The sequence below is a fragment of the Moschus berezovskii genome, chromosome 1, assembly GCF_049115385.1.
Source record: "Moschus berezovskii isolate FMDL1 chromosome 1, NW_MosBer_1.0, whole genome shotgun sequence".
In the NCBI taxonomy this organism is placed as follows: Eukaryota; Metazoa; Chordata; class Mammalia; order Artiodactyla; family Moschidae; genus Moschus; species Moschus berezovskii.
The window spans coordinates 109953605-109976555 of record NC_142460.1 but is presented as its reverse complement, the minus strand read 5'-3'; positions in this window follow the sequence as shown (position 1 = coordinate 109976555).

Genomic DNA, 22951 nt, shown 5'->3' with positions numbered 1-22951 from the left:
GCCAGACCATGACAAAAATGGAAACAGCTGTGGTGCTAGGACGATGAAATTATAGGTGGTTCCCCCCCACCACCAGATTTTTGGTTTCCTTAATGTGGGGTGCTTGTTTCCATTAAGAAAAAGGAGACATGCCAAATCTTCTACATATATGTGTCTGAAAAGTTGATTGGGACCGGAATAGTTTGCAGCCATAATTTTTAATGTTTTATTAATTAAATCCTGAGCATTATCATTGTCATGTTTAAGACGAAGCAAAGGGAAATTATTATTTAAGGAACTCCTATTATGTACCAGGCTCCCTGCTTTCTTACATTGCACTTAATTCTCATTACACAGTGTCAAAGACTTTATATGGAATCCAGATTGGATCGACTCCAATGCCCACTTTCTTCCAGATTCTTTTCTGTCCCCTGTTTGTGCACTGGCACTTAACGGATATTATAGATCTTTAAGAGGTCGTTGGGTTAAGATTATCAGTTGAAAAACAAGTTACTGATATTTAGGAAAACCCAGTGGAAAATATTGAGTTATTCTCTTCCAGGAAAGATTAGGGGAAATATAAATCAACAGCTCCTAAACACAAAAACCTGAAAAAAAAAAGTTACAAGAATGTTACTGCACATTATTTGAAGATTTATGAATAAGTTACACAAAATGATCACTTCAACCTTGAAAATTTGATGTGGACCAAGAAATTATGAAAGAATAAAGTCCAAGTACAAAAAAGGAAAGTTTAATTATTATCCAAACTAGTTCACTTCCAAGAATATTATATTTCTGTTTTGCCACATCTGCTGCACATTTCTCTGAAAAGAACACTTACTTCTTAAAGGACAAATCTGAAAGTGGAGATGATAAAAAGACTTTCATTAGCAGGAATAATTCCCTAAAAACACAGTGATACATCTAACTGATCAGCAATTAGTAATCTTTCACATGATAATATAATCCATATAGAAAGAGAGAGAAGGAAAGAAAGAAGGAGGAGAGAGAGAGAAGGAAGAGAGAGAGAAAGAAAGGTAGGTATTATTAATGTTCTTCAAGTCTGTGGATTTGTGTAGACAATTGTGTAATGATGTATCCTGCCTGCTTCTAATAATTAAATCCAATGTTCTTGTGTTTGGATGCCACTGGCTGGTGTTTAGATTTCTAACTCATTGAGCCCATGTTGGCAAATCCTATTCTATTAAAAGAGGATGGGGGGGGGTCTCCCCTGGAGAACCTTGGAAGACAAAGTTCCTGTCTGTTTCATCCTTGTGTTCTTTGTGATATTTAACAGAATACCTTGTGGATTCTAAGAAGGCAGTGAACAAATGAATAAATAAAGACACCTGGCTACTTCTTTTCTCAACCTTCATACCTACCTCCCTCAGGCCCCTACTCAGAATCATAGAAAGAAGAGTGATCAGTTGTTGCTTCTGCAGGGTGTTTTGCTCGCTTATAACCAAGTTCAGAGAAGCTCTGCTGTTGGTTCTATATTGGATGAATCTGAAACCCATTCTCAGCAAGCTATGGTAGAATCCACAGTGCATAGGTTCATAACCTCGGCTTTTAAATCATACCCTCAGTTCAGTTCAGTTCAGTCGCTCAGTAGTGTCCAACTGTTAGCAAACCCATGAACCGCAGCACGCCAGGCCTCCCTGTCCATCACCAGCTCCTGGAGCTTACTCAAACTCGTGTCCATTGAGTCTGTGATGTCATCCAACCATCTCATCCTCTGTCATCCCCTTTTCCTCGTGCCTTCAATCTTTCCCAGCATCAGGGTCTTTTCAAATGAGTCAGCTCTTCCCATCAGGTGGCCAAAGTCCTGGAGTTTTAGCTTCAACATCTGTCCTTCCAATGAACACTCAGGACTGATTTCCTTTAGGATGGACTAGTTGGATCTCCTTGCAGTCCAAGGGACTCTCAAGAGTCTTCTCCAACACCACAGTTCAAAAGCATCAATTCTTTGGTGCTCAGCTTTCTTTATAATCCAACTCTCACATCTATACATGACCATGGGAAAAACCATATCCTTTACTAGACAGACCTTTGCTGACAAAGTAATGTCTCTGCTTTTTAATATGCTTTCTAGGTTGGTCATAACTTTCCTTCCAATGAGTAAGTGTCTTTTAATTTCATGGCTGCAATCAGCATCTGCAGTGATTTTGGAGCCCAGAAAAATAAAGTCAGCCACTGTTTCCCATGAAGTGATGAGACCAGATGCCATGATCTTTGTTTTCTGAATGTTGAGCTTTAAGCCAACTTTTTCACTCTCCTCTTTCACTTTCATCACAAGGCTCTTTAGTTCTTCTTTACTTTGTGCCATAAGGGTGGTGTCATCCGCATGTCTGAGGTTATTGATATTTCTCCCAGCAATCTTGATTCCAGCTTGTGCTTCTTCCAGCCCAGCGTTTCTCATGATGTGCTCTGCATATAAGTTAAATAAACAGGGTGACAGTATACAGCCTTGACGTACTCCTTTTCCTATTTGGAACCAGTCTGTTGTTCCATGTCCAGTTCTAACTGTTACTTCCTGACCGACACGTAGGTTTCTCAAGAGGCAGGTTAGGTAGTCTGGTATTCCCATCTCTTTCAGAATTTTCCACAGTTCATTGTGATCCACACAGTCAAAGTCTTTAGCATAGTCAATAAAGCAGAAATAGATGATTTTCTGGAACTCTCTTGAGTTCCAGCGGATGATCCAGCGGATGTTGGCAATTTGATCTTTGGTTCCCCTGCCTTTTAGAAATAGTCTAGTTTTTTGTTTTTTTTTCTGAGCATACTTTGCTGTCAGACAATACCAAGTACAATTTGAAGAACACAACAGTCAAACTGTACAGGACTGTTGTATGTGTTGTATACCTTCCAATCTATTTTATTCAGGATGACACCAAGTTCTATACATGGCATATACTTTATAGAACGAAAGTAACAGGTTTTCTTCTAACTACAACTAAATAGTTCAAAAATGTTAATGGAAATTGTTTAATAGGATTTGCAGCAGAGTTCCTTAAGGATGTAAGAAGCAAATCCTTAGTAGACTCTAAGAAGTGAGTTTATGTGTTGTCTCAGACATCCTTAATCCTGGGCAGTCATGTCTAGACCCTGCCCTCTTGCTCACACACATTGCATTTTGATATTAGCTCTTTTTATAGTTTATATTTTGAGCCTGCCTTTACTGTGTTCTTCTGATCTGTTCTCCTAATACAAATAAGTTAAAGCTCTTGCATCTTTCTTCTCAGGTTCTCTAATGGCAATTTGGGCCTGTTGTTTATATGCACATCAGTGACCTTAGTCACTATACTTGATTAATGATGTCTGTCTCAGGCATAGGAGGGGAAACATAATCACCCAAGCATATATTTGCTGCACTAGGTCCTATGGTTCATGTCTCTGGAATCTGTTATTGAAAATGGACAGGCAAAGTGGAAAGAATACTAAACTACACATCAGAAGATCTGATTTAGAGCTTTGGCTCTTGTACTAAATATCTGTGTGAGCAGATCATAACCTGCCTGCATTCTGTCTTCTTCAGTATACAAAATGGGAGTGCTGGATCTTAACAGGATTGGCAAATAGCAGTGATGCCATCACTCAGTACTGTGCCCAATGTATAACTTCACTAATCAGAAAAGGACTCTTTCCCTCTAAGCTTCATTACCATCCCCCAAATTCTTCTCAATACAGGTATCCCCCAACCTTTTCAACAGTTAATACCACTTTGCATTTATGAAAGACCTATATTAGAATCTGTTTTTTTACTAACTGAGAGAAATCCAAGAAGGACTTTTAGGGGGAAAAAAAGGCAAAAGGCGAAAATAGCATTCAGCATTTGTTTTGCAACAGCCCTGGCAGAGGCAGTGCACACCCGGAGCAGCAGGGAGCGCGGCACCACCCAGCTCCTTTCCCAAGAAATACACTCAGCATCTCGGCATCCAGCCTCCATAGCTTTGAACTGTGTCTGTGAACATCTGGGCCTTATCTTGGTTTATTTTGTGCTTCCATTAGCAAGATTGGTCCTAACATAATTACTTCTTCACTTTAGACCATTTTGGCTTACAAATGGTTTCATAAGAAGGTTCTGCTTTTGAATGAGGGGGGGACCTGTACCACACCCCAGGAAGGCACTCTGATCGACTGGCTTATAAGTGAGAAAAAGCATTATATTAGGGGGCTTCCCAGGTGGCACTAGTGGGGGACATCCCAGGTGGTACTAGTGGTTAAAGAACCCGCCTGCCAATGCAGGAGATTAGAGGTGTGAGTTTGATCCCTGGGTCCAAAAGATCCCCTGGAGACGGGCATGGCAACACACTCCACTATTCTTACCTGGAGAATCCCATGGACAGAGGAGCCTTGTGGGCTACAATCTATGGGGTCGCAAAGAGTTGGACACAACTGAAGTGACAGCACTCATGCATGCATGCTGTGTGACCAGCCTTCTCCAAACTTAGTGGATTAGCACAACACCAATTGTTTATGTTGCTCACAAAAGCCTACTTGGGCAGGACTCTGCTGACACTCTCTGCTCTGTTCTGGACAGTGTCAGTTAGTTTGACTGTACGTTCAAGATGGCTATGTGATATGGCTGGCACTATTGGGCTGGCTGTTGGTTGGAAGATCAACCAGGGTCTTTGTTCCTCTAAAGTTAGGCCTTTCCATCGGCTACTTGGAATTCCTTACACTACAGTGGCTGGGTTCCAAGAGCAAGTCTTCTAAGAGAACAAGGAAATGCATAGCATTTTTATGACTTAACTTTGGGAAGCACATACTGTAGCTTTCAGCATTCTCTCTTGGTCTAAATAGTCACAAATTCAAGTCATAGGGGCATAGATCTCTTTTTTTTTTATTTAAATATTTTTATTTTGACATATACAGTAAGTCAAGGTCTGTTAAAATCTCTAGAGAAACAGGAACTCATACGATGACACACCAAAAACAGCATAATTATTTAAGTGTAAAAAATAAAATCTTAGTTTTCACCAAGGTGACTGTGGATATCAAATTGGAGAAAACTGACCACAATGATGAAGAATCATTATATTTCATGTTGACAATCTAGCATTTATTGACAAAAAAAAAACCAACAAACACCCTACAATGGCTGGTTTTGCGAACTACGGGAATTTAAAATGCAGGAGGAGGTACCTTACAAAACTCTGCTGCTGCTGCTAAGTCTCTTCAGTCATGTCCGATTCTGTGCGACCCCATAGACGGCAGCCCACCAGGCTCCCCCATCCCTGGGATCCTCCAGGCAAGAACACTGGAGTGGGTTGCCATTTCCTTCTCCAGATCTCTTTTTAAGAAAAACAAATTTTTGTTGAAGTATAGTTGATTTACGATTTTGTGCCAATCTCTGCTTTACCACAAAGTGACTCAGTTATTTACATATACACATTCTTTTTTATATCCTTTTTCATCCTGGTTTATCACAAGATATTGAATATAGTTCCCTGGGCTATACATTAGGACTTTGTTGTTTATCCAGTATAAATGTAATAATTTGCATCTACCAACCCCAAACTCCCAGTCTACTCCTCTCCCCACCTCCCCTTGGCAACCACAAGTCTGTACTCTATGTCTATGAGTCAGTTTCTGTTTTGTAGATAGATTCATTTGTGCCATATTTTAAATTCTACTTATAAGTGATATCATATGGCGTTTGTCTTTCTCTTTCTGACTTACTTCATTTAATATGATAATCTATGCTTGCGTCCATGTTGTTGCAAATGTCATTTTGTTCTTTTTATGGCTGAGTAATATCCATTGTATATAGGGACATAAACCTCTTGATGGAGGAGTAGCAAGGTTCTAGAAGAGCATGTAGGTTGACACTTATTGTTGCAGCCATTCTTGAAAATACAATCTGCCATGAGTATATTTTCTGACTCTGGATTAATGTGTTAATCTAAAAATCTAAAATTCTAATTTTCCATTCCTTTTTTCCATTTAACATTGCTTTTGTTTATTTATGCTAATACCTAATAGATATTTTAAACAATGGAAAATGTCTTGCTTTCTGTACTAGTTTGATTTTGGGGCTTTAAAAGCATTTTTTTTTAATTATCATGTTGTGAAATTGATCTTTTTCTTTTGGTATGTGGTTCTATGATTTTAAAAACATGTACAGATTCCTGTAACCATAACTACAATCAGGATACAGAACAGTTCTATCATCCTTCCCAATTTTCTCATGCCATCCTTTTATTATTATTATTACTATTATCTTACCTCCCTCCCTAACTCCTAAAAACCATGGGTCTGTCTTCCATCCCTACAGCCTTGTCTTCTCGAGAAGGTTATTAATATATAAATGGAATCATACTGTATGAAACCTTTTGAGCCTAGCTTCTTTCAGTCAGCCTAATGCCTTGTTCCATCTTATTACTGTGTAGTAGTCCATGGTATGGAAGTACCACAGTTTACCTATTCACCCAGTCAATGACATTTGGAATGTTTTCCAATTTGGGGCAATTATGAACAGAATTTCTGTAAAAATTTATGTACTATTCAAATGGCAGTGTTTATGTTAACTTATGTTTTCATTTTTCTAGAGCAGATAACCATGAGTGGGATTGTTGTATTACATGGTTTGTGTATGAGAAACTGCCAAATCATTTTCTGGAGTGGCTGGTCCATTTTTCATTCTCACCAGCAATGTATGGGGAGTTTGAGTTGCTCTGAGTCCTTGTCAGCACTTGATATTGTCAGTGTTTGTTTTTTTAATTTCAGCCTTTCAAATAGGTGTGTAGCAGTACCTCATCATAGCAGTTTATTATTGTAAAATCTTCAGTGTCATGCATACATGTTATCTCCTGCCTTTCCCTACCTTGATCTAGTCCATGCATTTCTGTCAAATAAGTTTTCCTATAACAATACTGATTAGATTAATTCTTGGCTCAGAGAACCTGCAGCGTTTTCCAATTACTTACTGAATTGAATATATCTGCCTTGCAAGGCCTTACATAATCTGACTCCAACCTACTTTCCCAGGTTCATCTTTTACTTCTTTATTTTTCTCTCAATCTAGTCCTTTTGTTCTTCTGAGACGAGTTTCTTTGCCTTCTCATCTTTGTCAGTGCTGTTCCCAAAACTGTCTCCTCTGTCCTTTCTTCTGTATTTCTCAAGAAACAAGAACTTGAGGGGTCTGTCCTTGATTCTCTGTGCCTGGAATACCACCGTGAAGTACCATGCAATCTATCCCAAACACTCTCCCCAGGCTCTTCGATCACCCTTCTGGGCAGGTCAGCAAATCTAGGACCGGCCGGTATCCAGCTGAGAAATATCTCCTTTGCTGATATAGACCAACTACGTTCCCAGTGATTCTACTTGGAAATAATGATATCATCTCATGTCTATCTTACCAGTTCTCTGAGAGGTTTTTGAAACATTTTTGAGATTTGAGATTAATGATATGGTAATTTTTCAAAGACTTTTCAATAAAGCATGAAGAGCTCTGATAGCTGTCAACAATATGTCACTTCCCTTCAGTAAATGAAAACTGAGAAAGAATAATTTAATAACATTAATAGTTCCTGAAAAAAACAGTTGCTTTTGTCTGATACCAAATCACCTACCCTGGACTTCAAACTCTACTTATGAAGTTAAAAAAAAAAGAAAAAAGAAAGGAGGTATATAAATAAGCTATTACTCTAAACATTTTTATTTAACTGTTGAAGAGACAGCATTCTCAGTAACAACAACATTAACAAACCTGCTCTTTAGAACAAACCTCTAAGGTTAAGGGAATGATTTTAAAAGCCTCTGCTTGCTCCAAGGATTAAGAGAAAAAGGTTTATTTGTTCTGTCTCAGTCATATTTTCTGAGTGGACCAGAATATCGAAATAATGTTTTTGAAAGCCCAGATAAATTCTAAGAAAGTTAAATGAAATCATTAATGATAGCAAATTCAGTTTAGGTCAAGAGTATAATGTATTCAAGTTACATTCTACATAACTTCCTTCTTCTATAATTATGCCCATAATTATAGTATATAGAGCATAATATATTATTTTGTATGGTCTAGAGGTTTACAATTACATGACTATTCCATACTAAAGTCTTACTTCTAGGGCTCCTGTCTTATCACTGTATCTTTAATCATAGGACAGCATCAACATGTAGTAGGGATCCCTGCTGCTGCTGCAGCTGCTAAGTGACTTCAGTCGTGTCCGACTCTGTGTGACCCCATAGACGGAAGCCCACCAGGCTCCCCCATCCCTGGGATTCTCCAGCAAGAACACTGGAGTGGGTTGCCATTTCCTTCTCCAATGTGTGAAAGTGAAGTTGTTCAGTCGTGTCCGACCCTTAGCGACCCCATGTACTGCAGCCTACCAGGCTCCTCCATCCATGGGATTTTCTAGACAAGAATGTTTGTTCAATGAATGAAAGAATGTAGAGCCTTAAGGAGAGGTTGCTGGGAGTTTCATTCATTCATTTGTGAGTATTTGATAAGTTCTGAGGAAAAAAGATAACTTCAAAGCTATTTAGGAATAAATAGAATCAGGCTAGCAAAATGCTTGATTCAATATTAATGATTCTAGGAGCAGAGTCTTCTGGCAAGTAAGGTGGTCAAACTGGTGTGGAAGCAGAGCATAAGTTCTAAGGCTTGGGACAGTTTTACACTTTTCCTTCACAACCTGTGAGCTCTGAGCTATCTTCATAGTGATAGCTATGAAGGTAGCTACCATCTCCTTTTGTTGTCATTTTAGTGTGTTTTTTTTTTTTTTTTTGGCTGCTCAGTCTAAGGGATCTTGTTTCTGCAGACCAGGGATGGAACCCACTCACTTTGCAGTGGAAGCCCAGAGTCCTAACTCTTGGACTGCCAGGGAAGTCCCATCATTTTATTTCTTGATGTGATATGGGGATGGAGGGGGCTGCTCCCACATTTTGTTATCCAAATGGCAGCAGTGAATAAGGGTTTCTGGAGCAATTCACTCTCTTCAGGGGACAAGAATGGGAGAAGACTACTTGGCAGAAGCCAGCTTCTGTTCTCATAGTCTGTGCTGCGCGCACTAATAGGTGTGATATCGTCACTTGTTTTTAAGTGTTCTGCGGGAAACTAAGCCCTTTATGCCGATGCAAGAATAACAGTGGGGTAGTGGAAGCAGTGTCAGATTTTATTTTTTTGGGCTCCAAAAATCACTGCAAATGCTGTTTGCAGCCAGGAAATTAAAAGACGCTTACTCCTTGGAAGGAAAGTTATGACAAACCTAGATAGCATATTAAAAAGCAGAGACATTACTTTGCCAACAAAGGTCCGTCTAGTCAAGGCTATGGTTTTTCCCGTGGTCATGTATGGATGTGAGAGTTGGACTGTGAAGAAGGCTGATCGCCGAAGAATTGATGCTTTTGAACTGTGGTGCTGGAGAAGACTCTTGAGAGTCCCTTGGACTGCAAGGAGATCCAACCAGTCCATTCTAAAAGAGATCAATCCTGGGTGTTCATTGGAAGGACTGATGCTAAAGCTGAAACTCCAATACTTTGGCCACCTCATGCGACGAGTTGACTCACTGGAAAAGACTCTGATGCTGGGAGGGATTGGGGGTAGGAGGAGACGGGGATGACAGAGAATGAGATGGCTGGATGGCATCACCGACTCGATGGACATGAGTTTGAGTGAACTCCGGGAGTTGGTGATGGACAGGGAGGCCTGGCATGCTGTGATTCATGGGGTCGCAAAGAGTCAGACATGACTGAGCGACTGAACTGAACTGAATGCCGATTTAAACATAACCAGCATTGTTAAAAAACAGAACTGCTTTTCTCTTCTTTACAGTACTTCTAGGGGGAAAACCAACACATAGGACTGAAAATAAATATCTAAAATGCTTTAGATTTAATGCTCTAGATTGAAGGCAGGGGGAGAAGGGGATAACAGAGGATGAGATGGTTGGATGGTATCACTGACTCTATGGACATGTGTTTGAGCAAGCTTCGGGAGTTGGTGATGGACAGGGAAGCCTGGAGTGCTGCAGTGTCGGACACGACTGAGCAACTGAACTGAACTGAAAATGCTCTAGAAAGGCAGCAGAGTTAAGATTTTCTCCTAACAGAAACAATCTTCTTTAGAAAAGAAATCCTAATATAGTATTTCCTTTTCAGTACCTTTTAGGTTTATATACATTTACTGAATATTTATTGAATATTTAGGAGTCAGCACTTTACATCATTTACCTCATTTACTCCTACAATTTATAAGGAGATACTATTATTCCTATTGTGAAAAGGAGGAGATTTAGGTTCAGAGAGAGTAGAATATTGCTCAAGGTCCTAAGGTAGTGCCAGGGGATGAGCATAAAAGATTCAGGCTCCCATCCTTTTTATCTTCTTCTTAACCTTCTTGTCAAAACTAAACAGCATATTAGAAAGCAGAGACATTACTTTGCTGATAAAGGTCCATATATTCCAAGCTATGGCTTTTCCAGTAGTCATGAACAGATGTGAAAATTGGACCATGAAGAAGGCTGAGTGCCAAAAAATTGATGCTTTTGAATTGTGGTGCTGGAGAAAACTCTTGAGAGTCTCTTGGACAGCAAAGAGATCAAACCAGTCAATCCTAGAGGAAATCAACACTGAATATTAATTGGAAGGATTGATGTTGAAGCTGAAGCTCCCATACTTTGGCTACCTGATGTGAAGAGCCAACTGATTGGAAAAGACCCTGATGCTGGGAAAGACTGAGGGCAGGAGGAGAAGGGGGCAACAGAGGATGAGACAGTTGGATGAGATCAACAACTCAATGGACATGAGTTTAAGCAAACTCTGGGAGATAGAGAAGGACAGGGAAACCTGGTGTGCTGCAATCCATGGGGTCACAGAGAGTCAGACATGAGTTAGTGACTGAACAGCAACAGCCTCTATCTCCAACACCCGTCCTAGCTTCCCCAGTAACTATACTACCTAAGGAAAGGGCTATGCAAATTTTATGCAAATATAGCTTCAAAACACGCCCTTCCCTCAGCAATATCCTGGCCCTGGAGACTCTCCTGTATCAAATCAAATGCCTAAAACATGGTAGAATTTTCAAATGGAGCCAGAACTTTCTGACTTGATGTTTGGATGTGTTCCCATCCCTGCTCTTTGAAGCTGACTCTCCAACAGTAACACAACTGCTTTCACTTAGGTTTCATTTTGGATATTGTATTTCTTTCTAAATAAATTAGGAGCAAAACCTCTGGTTAATGAATGCCTCAGAGGTTTTTCTATCTCTTCAGTTGTATTACATAAATAAAAACCAGGCAGGTAGAGAATTTAACTGTTCCATCCTCATACAACCTGACTTGCCCCCACACTTACCCAAATCCCAGAGATGTCACAAATTCTTTCAATCTGAGAACATCGATTTCTTTGCTCTTTTTGTCCCTGCTCTCTTTATCAGGATAGCACTTACTGCTCTTCCTGTTTTGCTTTAACTGAAACGAATTTGAGCTTTTATCCCTTCTTTTGTTTGGATTTCCTGGCTTAAAAGCTTTGAATCAGAGTGACATTAATCCTATATTTGCACTTCTCCATGTTACTTTCTGAGAATTTCATGGACTTTCTCATTGGAAATGAGTCAGTGATTTGGAATTTGCATCTTCCTCTCCAATGCAGGAGACCCGGGTTTGATCCCTGGGTCGGGAAGATCCCCTGGGGAAGGAAACTGTAACCCACTCCAGTATTCTTGCCTGGAGAATCCCATGGACGGAGAAGCCTGGTAGGCTACAGTCCACGGGGTCGCAAAGAGTCGGACACGACTGAGCGACGGACCGGAACGGAAGTAACAAGTTCAGTTCAGTTCAGTTCAGTCTCTTAGTCCTGTCCGACTCTTGTAGGCTGTCTCATTTTTAAAGGCTCATTTCTTAAAGAAAATTCTACTCCAACTTACCAATTTTTTTCAAAATCTGATTTACTTAGAGCCAAACCCAGAATTTAGTTAACTAGTATTTACATTATTAGCAATGTCCAAACTTAAATGTACTTTCTGTAGAGATCAACCCCAGGGCAGCAGCACAGCCTCTGCAAAAAGGTTCCTCTTCTTTGGTGACAATGAGTCAGATTTGTATTAACTCAGAAATAAATTTAAGGAGAAAAAAAATAAGAAATTTTGTCATCTTATGAGTAACTGATTCATCTTGGTTTAGTTGATAAAGCAGCAGCTCTAAAAATAAAACTTACTGTATATTTGTTCTTTTTTCTTTATTTTAAAAACCAAACTCTTAACTTTGTCTTTTGGCATGCCTAATGAATATGTAATTTAACAAATGATTTCAAGTATTAGCAGTTAGAAGGAACTTCTTGGCTTGGAGATCGTGTGCTAATTGTTTCGGTCCAGATATGAGCTGAAATACAAATTTCATTGAAGTTTAAATATCCCCAATTATTTTCCATGAAATGGAAATGAAGTTTAAATGAAGTTTAAATATCCCCAATTATTTTCCATGAAATCAGACCGAGTGTCTTTTTCCACATTGACAATGATTGCCTAATAACTCTAACCAAGACCAACTAAAACATGACAATGTCCAGATCTTTTTCCTCCTCAATCTACAACTATGTATATTTTGTACATTTTAGTGATGTTTATTAAAATCTGCCTTTTATTGAAGTTATTTGTGCAATTCTGTAAAAAGTAATTGTGTAAATAAGACTCAAAGATATAGATCAAGTCTGAACCATCTTTGTATCCCTCCGGGCACCAAACAGAGTTTTCTGACTTTTCATGCTTCAATCCATCCAATATACTACTGTTAAATTAATTTTTTTTTGAAGTTCAACTTTGCTTACGTAACTTTTTGGATAAGAACCTACAACATTTTCTGGTTGTTTACTGAATTAAACATTCCTGTCACACCTAGCACTCATAGCCTGACATTACCTAGCCGTAACCTGTCTGTTCCAGCTTTTTCTCTGTGGTATTTTCCATCGAAACTTGCCTCTTCCTACTTCTGAGAAGAGGTCCTGGGATTTCCCATTTTCCTTGTGCTGTTCTCTTGAACTAGAGTGCCTCATAGCAGAACCTATCCGCAAAACCACAACTGATCCTCCCAACCGAATCTCTCCTTTTTTCTGATTTTTGCAGCCCTCGATTTATACTGCTTTTGTGTACTTCTGTCACTACTGCCCCAGTTCAGCTCAAATGATAGTCATCTGTGTGCTTGTCTTATCTCCCAGATTTGAGATTTGAGAGGAGGCATGGTATGGCGGAGAGAACAAGAGCTATGAGGTTGGAAAAATCTAAGTTCATATAGTGCCTCTGTCACTTTTGAGCTTTTTTTCCCCACTTACAGAAAAGTCATTGATTCACTTGCCCCCTCATGCTTTGAGTTATCACAAAATTGTTTTAAATAAAAAGAAGATTCTTTCCACCTAACGCAACCCCATTTGTAAGCACCAAAAAAGAAAAAAACAATTGATAAAGATAAAAGAGAATAAATAGGCTAATGAATAAAAAGAGACAGAAAGTTTGTGTACAATGTCTAAAGAGGTTTGAGAAAAATAACTGAGGGTGTTTAGATGAGAAAAGAAATAGCATAAGAATAGATTTTGGGGGGAATGGGGATTCTCTGATGGTCCAGTGGTTAAGACTCTGCACTTTCAATGCAGGGAGTACAGGTTCAATCCCTGGTTGGGGAACTAAGATCCCACATGCTGCATGGTGAGGCCGTAAACAAATAAAACAAACGAACAGACTTTTTTTTAAATTTCTTGAAGAAGTTTTATTAGTGGTCTTTACATTCACTGAGTCAGGGAGCACTATCTGCTGTTGCTCAAAGCAACGAAGCCCCTGTAAATAAAAAAGAAATCAAACTCACTTCTCTCCAAATCTGTCCTTCCTCTACCACGTCTTTTAGAAATAAGACATTGAAAAGAAACAGTGCCATCTGGCATATATTGGAATATTAGGTATTTTGCCTCCTAAAACAGAAGAAATTTGTCATTTTTTAAGCACAGTTTCCTGAAATAAATTTGCCATTGCTTCTGCAGGAGAGGAAAAGACTTAATTAGTACTTATTAGTAATAATAGTAAAAATAACAACCCTAAACATTTGTCAAGTGTTTATTATGAGCCCATTATGTAACTGGTATCCAAAACCACGATCTTGCTTAATAGTCCAATAATTTTGTTCCTCAAAGAGTATAACAGAATTACAAGTCCTGCTCCTCAACCTATAGAACAGAATCTACATTTTTAAAAGATTCCCAGGAAAACACCAACAAAATGAAAAGACAGCTTGCTGAATGGGAGAAAATATTTGCAAATCATATAACTAATAAGTGGTTACTAGCCAAAGTATATAACGAACTCATGCAACTAAATAGCAGAAAATAAAATCTTATTTAAAAACATGCATTTTTCCTAAGAAGACATACAGATGGCCAACAGGCACATAAAAAGATGCAGCTAAACATCATGAAGCACAGTGAGATATTACCTCACATCTGTCAGAATGGCCATCATCAAAAAGACAAGAATTAACAAGTGTTGGCGAGGATGCAGAGAAAAGGGAACTCTTGTGCACTATTAGTGGGAATGTAAATTGGTGCCTCCACCGTATGGAGGTTCCTCTAAAAATTAAAAATAGAGCCACAGTATGATCCAACAATTCCACTTTTGGGTATTTTCTCAAAGAGAATGAAAAAGTAATTAGGAAAAATATATGCACCCCCCATGTTTATTGCTGCACTATCTATAATAACCAAGATATGGAAACAACCGAAGTGTGCATTAATGGATGGATGGATAAAGAAGTTGTAGTATATACAAATATATATACACATACATATGGTTGTGGTATGTGTACATAATGAAATATTATTAAGCCATTAAAAAGAATGAAATCTTGCTATTTGCTAATAATGGAGGGTATTATGCTAAGTGAAGTAAGTCATAAAAAGAAAGACAAATACTATATGATTTCACTTATATGTGGAATCTTAAAAAACAAAAAACAAAATCCAAGCTCATAGATACAAAAAACAAACTGGTGGTTGCCAGAGGTGTGAGGTGGGGTGGAATGGGGGTTGAAATGGATAAAGGGAGTCAAAAGGTATAAAATACAGTTATAAGATAAACACGTCATGAGGATGTATGTACAGCGTGACAACTAGAGTTAGTAATAATACTTAGAAATTTGAAGTTGCTGACAGAGTAGATCTTAAAAGTTCTTATTACAAGAAAAGATTTTGGTAACTAAGTATGGTAATGGTTATTAACTAGACATATTGTGGCAATCATTTTGTAATTTATACAAATATCGAATCATGTTGAAGATCTAAAATGAATGTAACATTGAATGTCAATTATACTTTAAAAAAAAAAACCCAGGTAACTCATAAGTACAATAAAGTTTGAGAAGCACTGATCCTTAACACTAAGAGATGGTTTTTTCCTCTTTTTCTTCCTCAGTCTTAGTCATTTGGGGTTCTTTAGTGTCCAATAGTGATTTGGACTAATATGGGCTTGAAAAATGCAAAAGCATATGAATGTTAATGAGTTGCAAGAAGATTCTGAAAGTGATGGCATCGTTTCCACCTTGACTATTTTGAGGCCAAGGAAATGCAGCCAATAATTAGAAATTCTTTTCTAGTCATCTATACCTGACCTTTTCAGGTGAATTAGTTTTAGTCTCACATAGAAGAGCTATGGGTTGAACAGGTGAAAATAGACTACAAGGAAATCAAATGGAGAGACCACTGCTGGCAGAATTTCAGATTCAGGTGGATATTCGTTAGCATACCCTTTCTGTCAGACAACTTGACAATATGGATTAAGAAAACCAAGTATCTTGGACCATTCCTAAGAATTTATCTAAAATACATATTCAAAGATGCACGCAAAGATTAGTGATTGAAAATTTGTATGTGCTGTTATTTGTATTAGTGATAATTATACATCTCTTAAATATTCAACACAACAATGGAATGATTAATCAGATTATGATGTAGCCACATGATGAATTAATACGCAGCTAATAAAATTTTATTTTTGATTTGGAAAAAGCTCACAATATGCTAAATGTAAAGGTAACTCACCAGGTAAAAGAGGAGTATGATTCCAATTTTATACAAAGTACTTACACATGAAAAAGAAATATACCAAAATATCAATCGTAGTTATTGCTCAGTTTTAAATTGCGGCAAATTATTATTTATTTATTATTTTCAATATTTACCAATTTTTTACAGTATATTATTTCTATCATTAGGGAAAAAAATTAAGTAACAACAAAATGTATAGTTAGTACTCCTTGATTACTGCTTCTGATTTCAAGTCTTGACTTGGAAAAGAGAGTGTATTTTTGATGGAATAGTCTATCACATTTTTTCCACTTGCTGCCCCTTGTTTGGAGAATGACCCTCCACAGACACTAAATACATGCTTCAAAAATGACGAAGTTCTGATTACAGATATCCCTCCTTTATTCTTCCGCTAAATTCAAGAATATAACAATAATTCTATCCAAGGTTAAAAGTCAATTCCCCTTAGTGAAAGAACTTAAAAAATTTTTTCATTTTGAAATAAATACAGTTGCACAGGAAGTAGTAAAGACAATACAGAGAGGTGTGCTGTGCCCTTCATCTGATTCTCTCTTGGAGCAACGTTTAAAGGTGAATTATTTGCTGGATTTCATTTCTTTATCCTTACAGCAGGAAACTAGTGCTAAGTGGCTGTGTCATCAGCTCTAAAGCCAAGTCCAGTTCTTTCGGTTTCTCTATTTTGAAAAGGGGGAAATATCTTTTTTCTTAAGTTCCCATGGTTGACCCTGAGTCATAGAGGTTTACAAAGAAATCTCAGCCTGTTGTATCCTTACTTCTGCCACATCCATGTGTAAATGTAACCTCTTAGTTGTAGTTTCGGTTGAAGAGTGCATGCTTCTCTCTTTATAGGGAATTACCAAGTACCTCTGGTATTTTGCTCAGCTAAGTTGATGTAACCTAATCAGAAAAACAGGGTGGAAAAGATAGTCTTGACTGATAACAAACTTCTCTTTTGTCTTTAACGTGTTGAGGCTTCAACGTGACAAACTTACAACACTGAGCGCTGACAAAATAATACTCTATTAAAAGATACCTGCTTGGTGATGATATTGAAACAGAGCAAAAGGACTACTCTTGCCAAACGTGACTGCTTTTCTCAACCATTGTTAATGGTAAAAGCACAGCAGCTCAGAAGTGGCAGGAGTCAATGGTGGGCACTCTACAGTCACTTTGCCCAAATTTAAACTGTGGTTCTGCCACTTATGAGCTGTGTGGCCCTGGGCAATTTCCTATTCTTCAATTTCTTTATCTTCTGGCCCAAGAGTAGGCACTCAAGAAGTATTAGCTATCACTCCTGTTGTATAAATTATAAGTGGTTGATTAACATTCTTTGGGATTCCCAACCATTTTACATTCTTCAAGAACTTTTTAAAAAAATTTTATTTGTTTATTTATTTTAGAGTTTGAGTAGGATTGGTATTAATTCTTCTTTACAAGTTTGGTAAGTTTTACCAGTGAAACCATCTGGTCTTGGACTTTTGCTTGTTGGCAGGTTTCTGATTTACTGACTCAATCTTCTTACTAGGAATCAGTCTGTTCAGATATTCTATTTCTTCATGATTCAGTCATAGTAGGTTGTGTGTTTCTAGGAATCAAGAAATCTTTAAAACTAGTATAAATTTGTATATGTACCATGATAACATTGATTTGCAACACTCTAGGATACACTTCAATTTTAGTCTTGAACAAGTGATTCTATTCGATCTCACATGTTCACGTGTTTAAATGGTTGGAATTCTCTTCTCTCAACACTCATCTTCAGATGCCAGATTGACCAAATTTTCTATCTACACTTGTGTTTGTCTCCCATAACCATTCAGATATCCTAACATTTTTATGTTCACTTTATGTACAAATTGAAAAATTATTTTAGAGAAACTCAAATGAGATTATTAACCAGAGGGCCACCACTTTTCAAGCCAAGAGCCCAGAACAAAGATAATCTGTTTTTTTTTTTTTGTCCAATGGAAGGAGTACCAAAATTGAAAAACAAATTAAAAAATCCTGTCACTTTGCCAAAATAATGGAGGAACATTTCCCCAATCCACAGAAAGCCATCCTATGAGCTAATTAACTTGTTCAATTACAAGTAAGAGAAACATTTACATGCACAATGTGTAAGAGCAGGTATTGGAAAAAAATACTCAAATAACTACAAACTCTGGACACAATTGAGTGAGCAAACATGCTTTTTAAATAGCAAGTATCAGATTATTGTTGTTCAATCGTTATATCATGTCTGACTCTTTGCAGCCCCATGACTGCAGCAGGCCAGGCTTTCCTATACTTCACTATCTCCAAGTTTGCTCAAACTCATGTCCATTGAGTCAGAGATGCCATCCAACCATCTCACCCTCTGTCACCCACTTCTCCTCCTGCTTTCAGTCTTTCCCAGCCTCAGGGTCTTTTCCAATGAGTTGGCTCTTCGCATCAGGTGGCCAAAGTATGGGAGCTTCAGCATCAGCATCAGTCCTTCCAATGAATATTCAGGACTGATTTCCTTTAGGATGAACTGGTTGGATCTCCTTGCAGTCCAAGGGACTCTCAAGAGTCTTCTCCAACACCACAATTCAAAAGCATCAATTCTTTGGCGCTCAGCCATCTTTATGGTCCAGCTCTCTCATCTGTACATGACTACTGGAAAAAAACATAGTTTTGGCTACACAGAACTTTGTTGGCAAAGTAATGTCTCTGCTTTTTAATATGCTGTCTAGGCTTGTCATAGCTTTTCTTTCAAGGAGCAAACGTCCTTTAATTTCATGGCTGTAATCACCATCTGCAGTGACTTAGGAGCCCAAGAAAATAAAACATGTCATTGTTTCCACTTTTTCCCCATCTATTTGCCATGAAATGATTGGACCAGATGCCATGATCTTAGTTTTTTGAATGTTGAGTTTTAAGCCAGCTTTTTCATTATTACAATTTTCAAATCTTAAGTGCTCCAGCATCCTTTAGAAATATTACACATTCTCAGGTCACAGAATTAGAGAATTTTAGAAACATAAGAAATCCTAAGGACGGTGCAGCAAAAACCTTCATTATACAAACGGTAGCAAGGACCCTGGTGGAACTGACTTGCTTAAGGGTATTGGCTATATCTGGTAGCTGAACCCAGATATTCTGACCCCTTGTAATGGCAGCAATAACAATTTCTTGGTACACAGCTCTGAACAGTTTTTCTTATGCTGTCCCCCTTTAACTCTCACTTTTATTTTTCCTTCTCTCCATCATAAACCAGCCTGTCATTCCCAAGGTCCTGGTATCCTCTAGGAGAAGCCCAGGAAACAGTTTGTCTCCTCCACAGCCCTTATCTCATACCATGCACATCCCCATCCACTACTTGATGCTATCATCAAGTATAGAGGGGTTTGTGTTTATTATCCAAGTCCATACAGATAAGATATTGTCTAAAGAAACAGAATTTACTGTTTCATGAAAATATTCACTAATGAAATCACTGCTCAAATTCCCACATATTTTACACTAGTCTTTCCTTGTCAATGGCATCTACAACTTGGTCTGTCATCTCTTTCTGATATTTAGATATGGTAAACATCTGCTGTAAGACTGGGAATGTATTGCAAACTGATTGCAAATGGAAGTTGTAAATCTTGTTAAGGTTGCCAGAATTCCATGAAGTCTGTAACTATAAAATTAATCCTAAGAAACAAAAATTCTTACCTCTCTCCCTCTAGTTTTTCAAAGACAGCCAATGTCACTGATAATGATAATCTGACACAGTTTAAGATTAAATTTGTTACTTAGACAAAAGAAAGTAAACAAGAATCATAACACAATAGGCATTTTAAAAGATTGATTTAATTAATAAATTGATGAACCATCTCTTAAATTTTGCTACAGGTACCAAACATACTTTTTTCAATCAGTTGTTTCAAAACAAAGTCAAGACTTGATTCATTCTAAGACTTCATGCATAATCTCAACTCCAACCTTTATTTTGTTCAATACAAGATAAATTGAATTTATTTTCATAATTTGCTCCTTTAAAAGGCTGAATTTCAATCAAACACTTATTTAATCATCTACTGTAAAACTATGGCCCCCTCTTTAGGTGGTCTTTTTCTAACACCATAGCTCCTCAGAGAGGGAATATATGCATATATCAACAAAGATTAGAAGACTAGAAAGACAGTAAAATCTTAGTATAGGTCTCACCTCTTGAGTGGTAGTATGGCAAGTGATTTTTATGTTCCTCTATGACTTTTTCTAAATTTTCCAAAATTTTCTAAAAATAAATACATCCTCCTTTTGAAATATGAAAATACTTACTTTTAGAAAGATAGAATTCTCCTTCTACTCCATCTCCTCATAATTCCCTACTTCCACCAAGAACCTGAAGCCCTGACATTGAAACTCCTCTTTCTTCTCAGACACTATTCCTGTTTTCAAGGGCAGAAACACTTTTAATGCCTGTCATCAATGCACTTAATCTTTAATTTTGCAACTCAACATTAAAATAATTTACAACATATTTCTGAGTAAGTTTGCAGTTATTCTAAAGCTTTTTATGACCCTCCATTTTCAAGCAAGGGAAATGGCGTAGGTAACATTTGACAGGTGGAAAACTCAATTTTTTTGTCGGACTTTTCAGGCCACAGGGTGTGAAAGTTAGTTCTGAGAAATAAAGTATCTTATCTTCCTCCCCCTAAAAGATAGTAAGCCTTTTATGAGTTTTATTAGGTCAAGTGTAGGAAGTCCTTATGCTGAAGCCCTTCTTCTACCAATAACTAGTAGGTCAGTTGTCTCTTAAGGCCACCTCTGATTCATGATCATAAAACCATGATGCCAAAATGGCATTACAAGAAGTCACAGACATAGTTCTGCCGGCAGAAAAACAATGGCTCATCTTCTTTCTATCCCGAAGACAATTTAATCTTTTCCTTTATTTATTTATTTCATTTGTCTATTTTCCTGTGTATACTCTTTCCATGAGGAAGAATACTTTTTCCCTTCTAATGTCAGAATTGTATGGCTGACAACAAAAGACATGTAAAATGAAAGAGTAAAATAAAAATAGATGTTAAAAAGTCAAGGATTGAGGAAGTTACAAATAAATAGTAATAAGTTTGTAATTAATTAACATACACCAGCACAGGAGACATAAAAGACATGGCTTTGATCCCTGGATCAGGAAGATGCCCTGGAGGAGGGCATGGCAACCCACTCCAGGATTCTTGCCTGGAGAATCCCATGGATAGAGGAGCCTGGCGGGCTGTAGTCCATAGGGTCCTACAGAGTTGGACACGACTGAAGCGTCTTTAGCACAGCACAGCACATATTATAAACACATTTTTAGTCAACTTATAAGTAAGTAGTATAAGTCACAAATAGGGCTAGGAAGAGGAAAAGGCTTATAAAGGCACAGGTCTTGAAAAACTATATAGTTGTTATAGTTGAGCTTAGTTTCACTCTAAACTGCCTGCAATTAAAGCTAAAAGAAAGAAAGAATCAGTATAATTTCATTTTACTTCATTAATTCAGTGGGGGATTCTATAGTACATTCAGTTCAGTTCAGTTCAGTTGCTCAGTCGTGTCCGACTCTTTGTGACCCCATGAATCACGAATCTACTATATGATAAAGCAATTATTGAAATTAAAAAAATGGCAGAAAACCTGTGACAGGCAATTATTTCTCATGAAACTAAATATAACTTCTATTATTAAGACTAAAAAATTGTCACCTTTTAAGCAGATAATGGTTTAAATAATCTTTTGATTTTTCTCTGTAGATTATTTACCAGCTTCTCCAATGGCTAAGCCATAAATAATCCACCTGCACTGCAGGAGACACAGGAAGACAAAGGTTCAATCTGGAAGATCCCCTGGAGGAGGAAATGGCAACCCAGTCCAGTATTCTTGCCTGGAGAATCCCATGGATTTTCCTTTATGTATATTATTTAGATGGTTTATTTCCATTTTGACTTTAGGAGAATTTTTTTCTTTTCTGACAGTGTCCTAGTAAAGATTAGGGTTTAGAAAATGTTAACTAAAGTAAAAATATTTAACAAGTTTTATTACAATTAATGTAGTTTAAATAATTTTGAATTATCCCTTACCCCTTCCTTCCTAAGGCTGTTTAATCTCTCAAAACTGCAGAATTTAGACCTGAAAGAAAGGACTTTAGAACTTTTCTAGTTCTATCTCCTCATTTAGCATTCCTGGTCATATTTTCTTAGTGAATTAGTCTCTGAAAATGCATAAAGTACAATTTTCAAGTTGTAAAAAAAAGTGACTCTCAGATAAACAAAATATTAACACGCGTTAAAGATTTTATTCAACTTGTTAGTTAATAAAGGAACCAGGGAATTCTCTGGTAATCTAGTGGTTAGGACTCTGTGCTTTCACACCGTGATCTGGGTCCAATCCCTGGTCAGGGAACTAAGATTCTATAAGCCACACAGTGAGGCAAAAAAAAATAAAAGGAACCAGAAGGATATTAAAATCAATACAAAGGGCAAATGAGAAACTAAATTGACAAAGGCAGATGAATTGATTTCTGTCTCAGGTATAAAATTGGTTAATCCTTTAGCAGGGCAATACACCATGAACTACAGGATTCTTTTCACTAGTTAGAAATTATATGCATCTCTGCAGGATGAATAAAGTCGATCTTCGTTATTTGCAGATTCCATATCTGTGAAATTCTGCTCATTAAAACTTATTTGTAACTCTCAAATTAATACTCACAACACTTTTGTGATCATTCAAGAACATTCACAGGGCAGTGAAAAATTTGAATTGCCTGGTGCGCATGTTCCCAGCTGAGGTTAAACAAAATGACATTCTGCCTTCTTGGTGAAGCTCTCACACTGTAAACAAATGTCTTTTTTGTGATCTATTGAGTGCCATGTTTTCTGCATTTCTGTGTTTTTTTTGTTTGTGATTTCACTGTTGAAATGGTATAGTGCTGAAGTGCTGTCTAGTATTA